At 44.9% G+C, this 14525-nt stretch overlaps 2 long non-coding RNA genes across 2 annotated transcripts in view; one reads left to right on the top strand and one right to left on the bottom strand.

Annotated features, from left to right (window-relative positions):
* Positions 1-3765, bottom strand: part of LOC140119633 (uncharacterized) — a 149918-nt gene extending 146153 nt beyond the window's left edge. The window contains exons 1-2 of the long non-coding RNA XR_011853406.1: positions 3617-3765; positions 677-757 (exon numbers count right to left, since the gene is read on the bottom strand). This is a non-coding gene — a long non-coding RNA (uncharacterized lncRNA). The remainder of the gene's footprint in view (positions 1-676; positions 758-3616) is intronic.
* Positions 3766-4420: 655 nt separating this feature from the next.
* On the top strand, positions 4421-13779 carry LOC140119635 (uncharacterized). Its single transcript, XR_011853408.1, has 3 exons — positions 4421-4920; positions 9083-9309; positions 13078-13779. It is a non-coding gene; the product is annotated as an uncharacterized lncRNA (long non-coding RNA).
* The last annotated feature ends 746 nt before the right edge of the window (positions 13780-14525 follow it).

Below are 14525 nucleotides of genomic sequence, written 5' to 3'. Positions count from 1 at the left end.
ATTCAAGTGCAGAGTGTGAACACCGCCTGAGGCCGTATTTTGGGGATGTGGCTGCATTTCAAATGCATCAAGGATCATGCATCCAACACGTATATGTTATGTAAGTAACAACAGGTTTTATCTTTTATCAATAATAATGAAAACGAACCATGTCACACACCGCACGCAAGGGAAACGCATTGGGGCAGATTTACTTACCCGGTCTCGTCATGATCCAGCGGCATGTTCTCCGTCGAGGATTCGGGTTTTCCGGCAATTCACTAAGGTAGTGCGCTGGATGTCCACCAGGTGTCGCTGCTGCGCGGAGTTCACCAACCTATGCTGGGTGCAGGTAAGCCCGTTTCAAGCGACAGTTGTTTTTTTTAAATATGGCGGTTTTATCCAAATCCGTTGGGTTTTCCGACTGCCACGTCCCCCAAAAATGTGTTGCATGCCGGTGCCGATCCACCAGAATCCGAACGTGTGCACCAGTTTATGCCTGAAGCAGTTTATGAATCTAATCCTAGCAGTGGATGATTGGAGAAACTCCTTCTGGGTCCACTCTCCTAGAGTAACATGCTGGGGGTTATGGGCAGAGGCAGTATCCTCATGGCACCAATTGGGGGCGCAAGCACTGAGAGCGCCTAGGAAATCATCAACACTCATTACAGCCCAGTACACATATACAGATACTCACTCATCATCACAGACGGAAAGGGAGACCAATCCAAGGAAAAGTACCAGGAAAAGGGATTTCTTCAGGAAAGTCATGTCTGATCTGTCAGAAATATTAACATGGGTAAGTCATCAAATATTAATTGCTCCTGCTTATAAGATTTTACTCTGTTCTTTCTTTGAAGAATGAATTAATGAATTCTTCATCCTTTTTTAACTGTTTTAATGTGAGTGGAAGATAAAGAATGAAATAAACCCCAGGAATATCCGGGGCTTTTATTCTTTCCTCTTTCCTCCTCCTCTGCTCCAGTGTGGCTCCTCCCATCAGCTCCGGTCCAGAGCAGCTCCTCCCATCAGCTCTGATCCAGTGTGGCTCCTCCTATCAGCTCTGATCCAGTGTGGCTCCTCCCATCAGCTCTGGTCCGGTACTGCACTTTCCACATGACGCCATTGCTGCAGTCTCTGTACATTAACAAAGACCAATGGTGATGGGAGGAGGCGCTGGACCAGAGGGGAGGAAAGAGGAGAATTTTCATATATTATATATACAGATTGATGTCTATCTTTATATAATATATACATTTTTTTCTCTTTGATATGATATAACAGCCTTTGGCAATAAGGATAAGTCTAAAACATATACTGAACATCCTTGAGTATAAACCAAGCACAAAGAATGTGCTGAAAAAAACTAAACTCGGCTCATAATTGAGTCTATAAAAACAATAAAACCTAATACTCACCTTTCTGATGCCCCCCGCAGGTCCTCCTCTTCATTACTGTCAGTGGCCAGTCACAGTTACTTGCACTTTGACCATCGCCCACACTACAACGTCAGCCACTGACTGACATGACTATTTGTGCCTGACAATGACATGTTCCGGCGTGATGGCGGGAGCAGCTGATGTCATAGTGTGTGCGCAGTCAGCGTGCAAGGGCCAGTAACCAGCCACCATCAGCAGTGAAGAAGACCTCCGGCGGGGTGGCAGAAAGGTGATTATTGAGGATTTTGTTTTTGTTTACTAGGCATACTGGGGGCAGGTGCTAGCTATATACTGGGAGCAGGGGGCAAATACATATGCTGGCAGGCTATATACTGGGGTACACGTGCTGGCTATATACTGGGGGGGGGGGCATGAGTAGACTATATGCTGGGGAATGGGCTGGCAGGATTTATACTGGGGGGACTGCCTGGCAGGCTATATACTGGGGGAATGGACTGGCAGACTATATACTGGGGACATAGGCTAGTAGGGTATATACTGGGGGCATGGGCTGGCAGGCTATATACTGGGGAAGCATTGGCAGGCAGGTTATATACTGAGCTCATGGGTTTACTGGCTATATACTAGGGGGCACAGGGCTGTTTTACTTTATTCTTAGGTCATGGGTTGGCTATAAACTGGGGACAGGTGCTGACTGCCTATATATAGCCATATATATATATATATATATATATATATATATATATATATATATATATATTGGGGAACAAAACCTGGCTATATACTGGGGAAATGGGCTGGCAGGCTATATACTGGCGGGCTTGGGCTTGTATTCTATATGCTGGGGGCAGGGGCTGGAGGGCTATATACTTGGGTCCTGTGCTGACTGGCTACATATTAGGGGGCACAGGGCGGGTTAGCTATATACCAAGGGCATGAGCTAGCTATATACTGGGAGCAGGAGCTGGCAGGATATTTACTGGGGGCATGTGCTGGCAGGCGATATATTGGGGCAAGGGGCTGGCAGGCTATATACTGGGGGAAAGGGTTGTCTATACTGGGAGCAGGAACTGGCAGGCTATATACTGGGGGCATGGGCTGGCAGGTTATATTCCAAGGTCATGGGTTGAATGGCTATATACTAGGGGAAACAGGGCTGGTTGCCTATATGCTTGGGCCATGGGTTGGCTATAAACTGGGGGCAGGTGCTGACCGGTTATTTACTGGGGGGCATGTGCTTGCCAGATATATTCTGGGGGGCATGTGCTGGCAGGATATATATATTGGGAAGCAAAAGCTGGCTTTATACTGGAGGAATGGGCTGGCAGGCTGTATACTGGGGGAATGGGCTGCCAGGCTACATACCGGGTACATGGGCTTGTAGTCTATATGCTGGGGGCATTGGCTGGATGGCTATATACTCTGGGGCAGAGTTAGCTGGCTGTATACTGAGGACATGGGCTAGCAGGGTATATACGGGGGGCATGGGCTGGCAGGCTTTATACTTGTGGGCAGGGGCTGGAAAGCTATATACTTGGGTCCTGTGGTGACTGAATACATATTAGGGGGCAGGGTGCTGGTTGGCTATATACTGGGGGCATGAGCTGGCTATATACTGGGAGCTGGAGTGGGCAGGATATTTACTGGGGGCATGTGCTGGCAGGCGATATATTGTGGCATGAGCTGGCTATATACTGGGAGCAGGAACTGGCAGGCTATATACTGGGGGCATAGGTTAGCAGGATATATACTGGAGGCATGGGGTGGCAGGCTATATACAGGGGAAGGGGCTGGCAGGCTATATACTGGAGGCATGGCCTGGCAAAATATAAACTGGAGGCATGGGCTGGCATACTATATACTGGGGCATGGGCTGACAGGCTTTATACTTGGGGGATGGGCCTGCAGGTTATATACTGGGGCAAGGGCTGATATGCTATATACTTGGGACATGGGCTGGCAGGCTATATACTTGGGGGATGGGCTGGCAGGCTATATGCTGGAGTCATGGCTGCCTGGCTATATACTGAGGGCAGGGGGCTGAATAGCTATATACTGGATCAAAACTGTGATCAACACATTTACCACTTATACTCAATTCAATAGCTTTACCCAGTTTTTTGTGCTAAAATTAGGAATTTAGGCTTATACATGAGTATATACGGTAAGTCTAAAAGAAGTGACATCACTTAAAGTACAAGATACATAATAGTAATATAATAAGATACAATTCCCACCTTGTGATAGAGAAAGTGCAGCACACAGGAGGACAGGACACCTCAGTACAGATCACTTCTTGGGATGGGGGTTATTATACCAGTAACTTGGGGGCGGGGCTCAGCTTGGGGGAGGAGCTTCATAAGTCATCATCAGAGACTAATCACCAGACCTGATCCTTGTGATCTCCGCTCTCATGTACATAGATGGTTTGTGCGTCTCATGATGTGCAATTACCTGCAGATTGTAGGAGCTGAGGACATACAAATATTGCTTCGTGTTGATGTTTCCAAATCTCATGACATTTATTAAGTTGATTCATCTATCATAAGATAACTGCTCCTCAGCCAAATCCCACGTTTACCCTCCATCACCTTTCCATCGTTTCACTGCATCCAAATTTATTCTCCCTCTAATCTCCAAGTGTCACCTACCGACCCCCAGACCGTGCCACATGTATTGACCACTTTACCACCGGCTTCTTCACTTTCTCTCCTCAAACATCTGGACATCCCCAAACTGTTTGAGACTCTGCTGTATCCTCATTCTAGGAGTCAGAAATGGCTGCCACCACAATTCCATATGACACCCCCCTTCCATCAGCCCGGTAGCCCTCCTCACACTGAGGACAAGTCAACCGGCCACCCCACCACACAAAATATATGAGACAAAGTGCCAGAAATAATTGATGCCATACAAGCAGAGGGTCTACACCTAGAAATCTGCTTCTACCTCTGCAAACAGGATTATCTTAGTGACGTCTTCTCTATTCTGCCCCCAACCACTTCTCTATCTCTGAGCCTCACACTTCAAAATCAGAATAGATGACATCATGAAAATGCTCAACCATCAATCCCTGCGACCGCTCATCATATCCAATGACAATCTTGCTTAACTAACGTCTCACCCATCCTAAGGAAACCACCTCCAGATCCATCCTCTCTGCTGAACTTTCCGCCTTTCTCACTGATTCCATTTGCTTTTGCTACATCCCCCTCTGGAGCCTGATCTTTTGGGCTTGGGGGCAGCTGGATTCCCCTGGTACCTAAGCACTCAATTGCATCACAGACGCTTGGTACAGGTGGAGCAGACCTCTTCACACCGGACAGGTGGATTATGACAAAGGAGGGAGATGCTGCAGATGGATGGAAACAGTTCTCCCAGGGGCTTTCCCTATGCACATATGTATGAGGATCCCCGGGTACATGGTAGAGGGGAGGCACGTGATGTTAAGCAGCTGCCAGGGATCGCACTGACACAAGGGATGTGAAATATAAACTCATGGTTCCTTTGTTCCAGAACATCAACTTAACAACAGGCCAAGGTAAGAGTCTAACTGGTCCGGGTCCCAGGTCACTGGTTGGATTGTGCAGAGCATAGGGTGCCCACACCCTGGTATATAGGTAGCTTCAGGCTGGAGCGATGATGAGGCTATAGCAGTGCTCCGAGGCAGGCTGTGGGATGTCTCAGAGCTGCTGCCGTCCTGATCTGCAGGCCGTGTGTCTGGACAGCAGGTATCATACACACTCTCATCAGGAAACGCTCAATGGACCGGCCTAGAACTTTTCATCCCTTGTGAGGGGGAAAGTTCCATTATCCACCCAGGGATCTTCTTACAAATATATATACATGACATCCTATTGCTCATAATGTAAACATTTCCTTCCCAGGCAGATGTAATGCAGCTGCAGTACTAGATATGGACAGTAGATGGCGCACAAAGGTGATCACCTGCAATCTAATAGGAGCAGTATTTTGTGATGGCTGCATTGAACAGGCTTTTACACTTTGATACCTCTGGACAGGGCGGGATTAAGGTTGGTGGGGACCCTGGGCGCAAAATCTGGTGGGGTCCCATTAAATGTAGTCCAGACAGGGAGCAGAAATTGCTATACACTGCTCCTCAGCAATAACTATATACAGCCTCCCCAGTAATTACTATATACAACTCCCAAAATTTAATATATACAGCCCCAAGTAATCAATATATACAGCTGCCAGAAATCACTATATACAGCCCCCAGAAAACACTAGATACAGCCCCCAGTAATCACTATATACAGCTCCCAGCAATCACTCTATACTTCTCCCCAGTAATCACTATATACAGCCCCCAGTAATAACTATACACATCCCCCAGTAATCACTATATACAGCTCCCAGGAATCACTATATACAGCCCCCAGAAATCACTATATACAGCTCCCAGGAATCACTATATACAGCCCCCAGAAATCACTATATAAAGCCCCCAGTAATCATTATATACAGCTCCCAGGAATCACTATATACAGCCCCCAGAAATCACTATATACAGCCCCCAGTAAACAATGTATACAGATCCCCAGCAGTAGCTATATACAGCTCCCCTGGCAATCACTATATACAGCCCCACCAGCAATCACTATATACAGCCTCCCAGCAATAGCTATATACTGCTCCCCCAGCAATCACTATATACAGCCGCCAGAAATCACTATATAAAGCCACCAGAAATCACTAGATACAGCCCCCAGTAATCACTATATACAGCTCCCAGCAGCCACTCTATACTTCTCCCCAGTAATCACTATGTACAGCCCCCAGTAATAACTATACACATCCCCCAGTAATCACTATATACAGCACCCAGGAATCACTATATACAGCCCCCAGCAATCACTATATACAGCCCCCAGTAATAACTGTATACAGCCCCCCAGCAATCATTGTATACAGCTCCCCCAGCAATTACTATATACAGCCCCACCAGCAATAGCTATATACAGCTTCCCCAGCAATCACTATATACAGCCCCCCAGCAATAGCTATATACAGCTCCCCCGGCAATCACTATATACAGCCCCCCAGCAATAGCTATATACAGCTCCCCCAGCAATCACTATATACAGCCCCCCAGCAATAGCTATATAAAGCTCCCCCAGCAATTACTGTATACAGCTCCCCCAGCAATCACTATATACAGCCCCCCAGCAATAGCTATATACAGCTCCCCAGCAATCACTATATTCAGCCCCCAGAAATCACTAGATACAGCCCCCAGTAATCACTAGATACAGCTCCCAGCAATCACTATACACATCCCCTAGCAATCACTATATACAGCTCCCAGTAATCACTATATACAGCTTCCCCAGCAATCATTGTATACAGTCCCCCCCCCAGCAATCACTGTATACAGCTCCCCCAAAATCACTATATACAGCCCCTAGCAATCACTATATACAGCTCCCAGTAATCACTATATACAGCTCCCCCAGCAGTAACTATATACAGCCCCCCAGAAATCACGATATATAGCCCCCCAGCATTAACTATATATTGCCCTCCAACATTACATTTATACAGTCCCATAGCATTAACTATGTAAAGCTCTCTATAATAACTATATACAGCCTTCCTATAACTATATACAGCCTCCCTATAATAACTATGTACAGTCCCCCTGTAACTATATATAGCCTCCCATTATAACTATCTACAGCCCCCAATAACTATAAAAAGTCCCCCAATAACTATATACAGCCCCACTATAACTATATACAGCCTCCCATAATGACTATATACAGCCCCCTTATAACTATATACAGCCCCTATAATAACTATATACAGCCCCCAATAATACCTATATACAGGCCCCAGTAATAACTATATACACCCCCTATAATAAATATATACAATCCCCCTTATAACTATATACAGCCTTTCATTATAAATATATGCAGCCCCCAATAAGAACTATATACAGGCCCCTTTATTAACTATATACAGCCTCCCTATGACTATATACAGCCCCCTGTAATAAATATATACAGCCCCCTATAATAACTATACAGAGCCCCATGTAATAACTATATACAGCCCCCTGTACTAACTATATACAGCCCCCTATAATAACTATATGCAGCCTCCCTATAACTATATAAAGCCTTCCTTTAATAACTAACTATATACAGTCCCCTATAACAACTATATACAGCCTCCCCTACTATACACAGACTCCTATTATAACTATATACCCCCTATAAAATATATATACAATCCCCTATAATAACTATATACAGCCTCCCTATAATAACCAACCATATACATTGACCCTATAACAACTATTTACAGCCCCCTATAACTATATACAATCCTCCATTATAACTATATACAACCCCCTATAATAACTATATATAGCCCCCTGTAATAACAATATACAGCCTTACCATAAATATTTATAGCTTCCCAATAAGAACTATATACAACCCTATGTAATATCTTTATACAGCCCCCTTTAATAACTATATATAGCCCCCTCTAATAACTATATACAAACTGCATATAACTATATACATCCTCCCTTTAATAAGTAACTTTATACAGTCATGTATAACAAATATATACAGCCCCCTATAATTATATACAGACTCCTCTTATAGGTCTATACTCTTCCCATAGTAACTATTTACAACTATTTCCAGCCTCCATAACTATGTACAGTCCCTCTATAAAACTATATACAGCCCCCTTATAACTATATACATACTCCTATTTTAACTATATACAGTCCCCTATAACAACTATATACAGCCTCCCTTATAACTATACACTGACTCCTATTATAACCATATGCACCCCCCATAAAAACTATATACAATCCCCCTATAATAGCTTTATACAGCCTCCCATTATAACTATATACAGCCCCGTATAATAACTATATACATCCCCCTGCAATAACTATATACAACCCCCTGTAATAAATATAAACAGCCATCTTTAATAACTATATACAGCCCCCAATAATAACTGTACATTGGCCTCTGTGATAACCATATAACCCCCTATAATAAATATACATCTCCCTGTAATAACTATATACAGTCTCCTGTAATTACTATATACAGCTGCCTGTAATAACTATATACAGCCTTCCTATAACTATATACAGCCCCTTGTAATAATTATATATAGCCTTACCATAACTATATACAACTTCCCTATAATAACTATGTACAACCCCCCTATAATAACTGTATACAGACCCTTGTAATAACTATATACAGCTCCCTGTAATAACAATATACAGCCCTCTATAATAACTATACTATGTTTTGGGAAAATTTAAATATTTGTATTGTAACATTAAAGGGTTGTCAACTTTAGGCACATGTCAGCAAATAATTGATATTGTTTGTATAATGAAAAGTTATTTAATTTTCCAATAGCTTCCTGTTGTATTAAAGCAGGAAGAGATGTGGGACACTGTGAAGAATTGATACAGAAAATATATTGGAAAATTATACAAACAATAACAATTATGAAATCTGCTTAAAGTGGACAACCCCTTTAATAGAAAATGCAATAAAGATGAAGTTAAAGATGGAAAGGTGAGGGAGGATTTGGCTGAAATGGAAGCAATCTAATAAAGGATGAACTAACTTAATAAATGTCATAAGATTTGGAAATTTCACCTTGAAACAATATTTGTATGTCCTCAGCTCCTACAATCTGCAGGTAATTACACATCATGAGACGCACAAACCATCTATGTACATGAGAGCGGAGATCACAAGGATCAGGTCTGGTGATTAGTCTCTGGTGATGACTCATGAAGCTCCTCCCCCCAAGCTGAGCCCCACCCACTGGTATAATAACCCCCATCCCAAGAAGTGATCTGTACTGAGGTGTCCTGTCCTCCTGTGTTCTGCACTTTCTCTATCACAAGGTGGGAATTGTTACTTATTATTCTACTATAATGTATTTGATAATTATAATTCCTATATATATATAGCGCACACTGATTATTCAGCGCTACACAGAGCTTGCTGAGACTGTGTTATACTTATCCTCTCCTCCTCCTCCTCTCTTCCGGTCCAATGCCTCCTTTCCTTCAGTCCAGCGCCTCCTCTCTTCCGGTCCAGAGCCTCCTCCCCTCCGGTCCAGCGCCTCCTCTCCTCTGGTCCAGTGCCTCCTCTCCTCCGGTCCAGTGCCTCCTCTCCTCCGGTCCAGCACCTTTTCTCATTCGGTCCAGCGCCTCCTCTCCTCTGGTCCAGTGCCTCCTCTCCTCCGGTCCAGCACCTTTTCTCATTCGGTCCAGCGCCTCCTCTCCTCCGGTCCAGTGCCTCCTCTCCTCTGGTCCAGCACCTTTTCTCATTCGGTCCAGCGCCTCCTCTCCTCTGGTCCAGTGCCTCCTCACCTCCGGTCCAGCACCTTTTCTCATTCGGTCCAGCGCCTCCTCTCCTCCGGTCCAGCGCCTCCTCTCCTCCGGTCCAGCGCCTCCTCTCCTCCGGTCCAGCGCCTCCTCTCCTCCGGTCCAGCGCCTCCTCTCCTCCGGTCCAGCACCTTTTCTCATTCGGTCCAGCGCCTCCTCTCCTCCGGTCCAGTGCCTCCTCTCCTCTGGTCCAGCACCTTTTCTCATTCGGTCCAGCGCCTCCTCTCCTCTGGTCCAGTGCCTCCTCTCCTCCGGTCCAGCGCCTCCTCTCCTCCGGTCCAGCGCCTCCTCTCCTCCGGTCCAGCGCCTCCTCTCCTCCGGTCCAGCGCCTCCTCTCCTCCGGTCCAGCGCCTCCTCTCCTCTGGTCCACCGCCTCCCGTCACCATTGGTCTTTGTGGATACACAGAGACGGCAGCGATGGCGTCATGTGGAAAGTGCACCGCCTGTAGTGTAATAATGAAGGTCCTGAGCGCTGAGTCCTATCACTCCCAGTATTAGGCTGCAGCGGGCAGGCGCTGGGGATGTGTCCTGACTGCTGCAGACTCTGTATAACAACAGGGACCGGGGCTGATGGGAGGAGCCACACTGGACCAGAGATGATGGGAGGAGCCGCACTGGACCAGAGATGATGGGAGGAGCCACACTGGACCAGAGATGATGGGAGGAGCCAAACTGGACCGGAGCTAACGGGAGGAGCCAAACTGAACCGGAGCTGACGGGAGGAGCCCCACTGGACCGGAGCTGACGGGAGGAGCTGCACTGGAGCAGAGCTGATGGGAGGAGCCACACTGGAGCAGAGGAGGAGGAGAGAAGGAAGAATAAGGATAATCCTGGTGTTTTTTTACATTCTTCATCTTCCACTCACATTAAAACAGTAAAAACAAGGATGAAAAATTCATGAAAAGTAAAATATTATAAGCAGGAGCAACTTATATTTGATGGCTTACCAATATTAATATTTCTGACAGATCAAATGATCAAATCTTCATTTACACTGAAACGCTTGCGACCAGTAACAAGCACCACGTTTTTGAACGTGCACATGTGATCAGCATAATCTATTCACCACTGCTTTAGTTGATATAAAAATATAAAAATATTTTAAGTAAGTACGTCAAAAGATACAAAAAGGGCCCAGTGTTGAGTATTGAGTATAGAGTTGTGAGCTAATGTGAATACGGTAAGTCACACACGTCATCTTTGATCGGAGGAATGTGTCAGCTTCTTCCAGCCAGACCTTGCCTCTGAAGATTTGGCAGCACAAAAAAGTTAGTCAATTCTCACACCTGCCACACGTAGCCTCTGGTTACATCAACTGACCCAAATAGCCACGAGTCATAGCGCCAAAGTAACCACTAGTCACAGCAGCTGCCACCATAGTAGCTGATTGTCACAGTGCTTGCCTCCAGAGGCCAATAGTCACAGACACAGTTCCTGGACTTAGTAGTCACAGCGTCTGCCCGCAGCAGCCAGTGCTGCCCAAGGTATCCACAGAGTTGCCCTCAGTAGTCACAATGCTGTCCCAGTAGCAAGTTCTGTCCCAAGTAAGCAGTGCTCCTACAGTAGTCACAGTAATGCCGCAGTATCCAGTGCCTTCCCTAGTAGTCTTGCCCTTGGTAACCGAAGTTTCCCCACATTGCTTATACCTAGCCGTATACCTAAACTCTCGCTGCTACCCCCAACCTGCATATTACACGTGAGAAAGTACATATATGCTACACAGAACTATAGGTCCAGGAAGTAAGAGTTCTCATTATGGAAACATTGCCAATTAAGGTTTTTTGTAGACATGTGGAGACTTATAGGCATTAACACTCCACTAGGGGATTCTGGGAAAATATCCAGATAAGTTTTTCAGGATGGGATATGGAAAACCGTACCTCTTTTAGCAGCTCTCTTGATATCAAGCATAAGTTTCAAGAAGCCTTATGATGCGGGATTAAAACCAAACTAGTACATCTATTTCAGAAGGAACAGACTGCCAACTGTACACAGTGCTGCTTTGATGAGGTTGTATCTCTTCAGAACAGTGAAGAGAACTGACTTACATATACACACAGCAGCATAATCATGTACCATATGTACTGTTGAGCAGAAGCCTCCCCTCACTAATAAAATGTCCAGCAATCTCCACTCTGTAATTAAATACCCATAATCCTACCCTCAGTGATGAAATACCCAGCATCCTCCCCTCAGTAATGAAATACCCATATTACTCCCCTCAGTAATGAAATAACTTGCACCCTCCTTCAGTAATGAAAAACCCAGCAGCCTCTCCTCAGTAAGGAAATACCCAGCAGTCTCCCCTCAGTAATGAAATACCCATCACCCTCCCCTAATTAATAATATACCCATAATCCTCCCCTTTGTAATGAAATACCCAGCAGTCTCTCCTCAGTAATGAAATACCCAGCAGCCTCTTCTCTGTAATGAAATACCCATAATCCTACCCTCAGTAATGAAATACCCAGCAGCCTCTTCTCTGTAATGAAATACCCAGCAGTCTCCCCTCAGTAATGAAATACCCATCACCCTCCCCTCATTAATAATATACCCATAAACCTCCCCTCAGTAACAAAATACCCAGCAGCCTCTTCTCTGAAATGAAATACCCAGCAGTCTCCCCTCAGTAATGAAATACCCATCACCCTCCCCTCATTAAAAATATAGCCATAATCCTCTCCTCAGTAATGAAATACACATCAGGCTCTCCTAGGTAATGAAATACCCATCACCCTCCCCTCATTAATAATATACCCATAATCCTCTCCTCAGTAATGAAATATCCAGCTGTCTCCGCTTAGTAACAAAATACTCATAAGCCTCCACTCTGTAATTAAAATCCCCAAAAGCCTCTCCTCAGTATTTAACTGTCTCCTCAGTAATTAACATGTCAGCAGCCTCCCCTCTCTAATCAAATATCCCCACAGTGCAACTAGTCCTATTATAACAAAAAGTAAACTCAATTCTCACCTCCAGCGATTCCCTCGACTTCCGAGAGCAGCACAGTAAGAGACAGGTCCATGTGCTCTGTCCACGCACACCACAGACGGCAATGGCGGCCCGGCGGCGGTACGGTGATACACACCTCTGAATGCTCTGTCTCTCCCCATGTGTGTGGCCGTGTGGCACTGTTTTCTATGGAGAGTGGAGGGGTGAGCAGCACTTATTCCTTCCTCCTCTCTATTCCATAGACGAACGGGCATGCATCTGTGTGAATGTATCCTTAGTGAGAAACATTAGTATAATGTGTCATTAACTTTATATTATCTTGTATCACAGCAAAAGAGAGGAAGAAGAAGACAAAGATGAAGGAAATGAGGAAATGGAGACAAGAGAGAATTGAGCCCGGAAAGAATTGAAGTGTCTAAGAGATGTACTTATAGTGCTAAAAGAAATACACCAATAGATTTTAAAAAAATATATGGATTACTTAGTCGATGCCCACCACATGATGTGATTACGGGAAGACTTTGGCCCAAATTCAAAGTTCAGTCTCCTTGAAAACCAGGAACTCTAGGACCCTCACACATGTTGTGACATTGAGACATTAAAGAAAGCCTACCATTTGATGTGATGCATTATGAAGCAAACATACCTTGAGACTGCTGTAGCTACACTGATGCAGGATCATACCTTGGTTAATCCCTGAGCTGAGTGGTTTTGATGATATAACAGATATAACATTATGATAATGAAGCTCTGTCCCTTCTGTGGCTCCTTCTCTTAGCCTGTGAGTTTTTCTCTGCAGGAGAGGATGATGCAATCACTGTTCTCCCTGCCAGACAGAATAATCAATTGCTGCACCATCCCCCAGCTGTTGTGTATGAGTGATCCAGCTCAGGTTTATTAGTCATGCTTGACTAACCGCCATTTATAATTACAAGCTCACTGTCTAATGTGTTGATCTAGGCATCCAGCCTGACCCAGCTTTCCCAAGATCCTGAATGTTAGAATTGTTTTTTTCAGCAAAACCACTTAGCACAGGGATTAACCAAGTTATGATCCTGCATCAGTGTAGCTCCAGCATTCTCAAGGTATGCTTGCTTCATACTGCATCACATCACATGGTAGGTTTCCTTTAAAGCAATTGTTTAAGACCACCATCTCCCTGATTACTGAGCACCAGACAAGTCCGAAATGTCCTTGTAACTACGGATGAGCAATTTGTAAAGATGTTCTATAAAAATATTACAGAATATATAACTTATACAATGTTCTGTCTTCTCTACACATATTCAATTTGCTGCAGCCCTTAGATCTATACCATAGAAATTTCTATAGAACATATCGGGCCAGAATTACTAAAGCCCCTGCGCCCAGTTTTCTGCGAGACTTTGCACAGTCTTTTAAGTGCAAACTGCTTGTACATGTATGTAAGACACAGAGCTGTCGCACATAACAGTTTTGTGGTGCGGCTGCACTATTCTTCACGCACCACCAAAATGCAGCACTGATGGGGGCACCCAGGTGCTCAGTTGGTCCGTGTAACACATTTATCATGTAGGGGCTAATTTACTAAGGGTCCCGCGGCTGCATTTTCGTCAAGTTTTCCGACTTTTCAAAGATCCCACCGGTGATTGTGTCGCACGCGATCGGATTTTGGCGCATTGGCGCTGGCTTTAATGCGTGGCCGTCGGACAACCCAACGGATTCAGACAAACCGCCGAATTTTAAAAAAGAATTGTGTCGCAAGATCAGCACTTACATGCACCGGGAAGAAGAAGGTG

The sequence above is a fragment of the Engystomops pustulosus genome, chromosome 2 (assembly GCF_040894005.1).
Source record: "Engystomops pustulosus chromosome 2, aEngPut4.maternal, whole genome shotgun sequence".
Taxonomy (NCBI): Eukaryota; Metazoa; Chordata; class Amphibia; order Anura; family Leptodactylidae; genus Engystomops; species Engystomops pustulosus.
The sequence above is the reverse complement of the archived record's forward strand: the minus strand, read 5'-3'. Positions and strand labels throughout refer to the sequence as shown.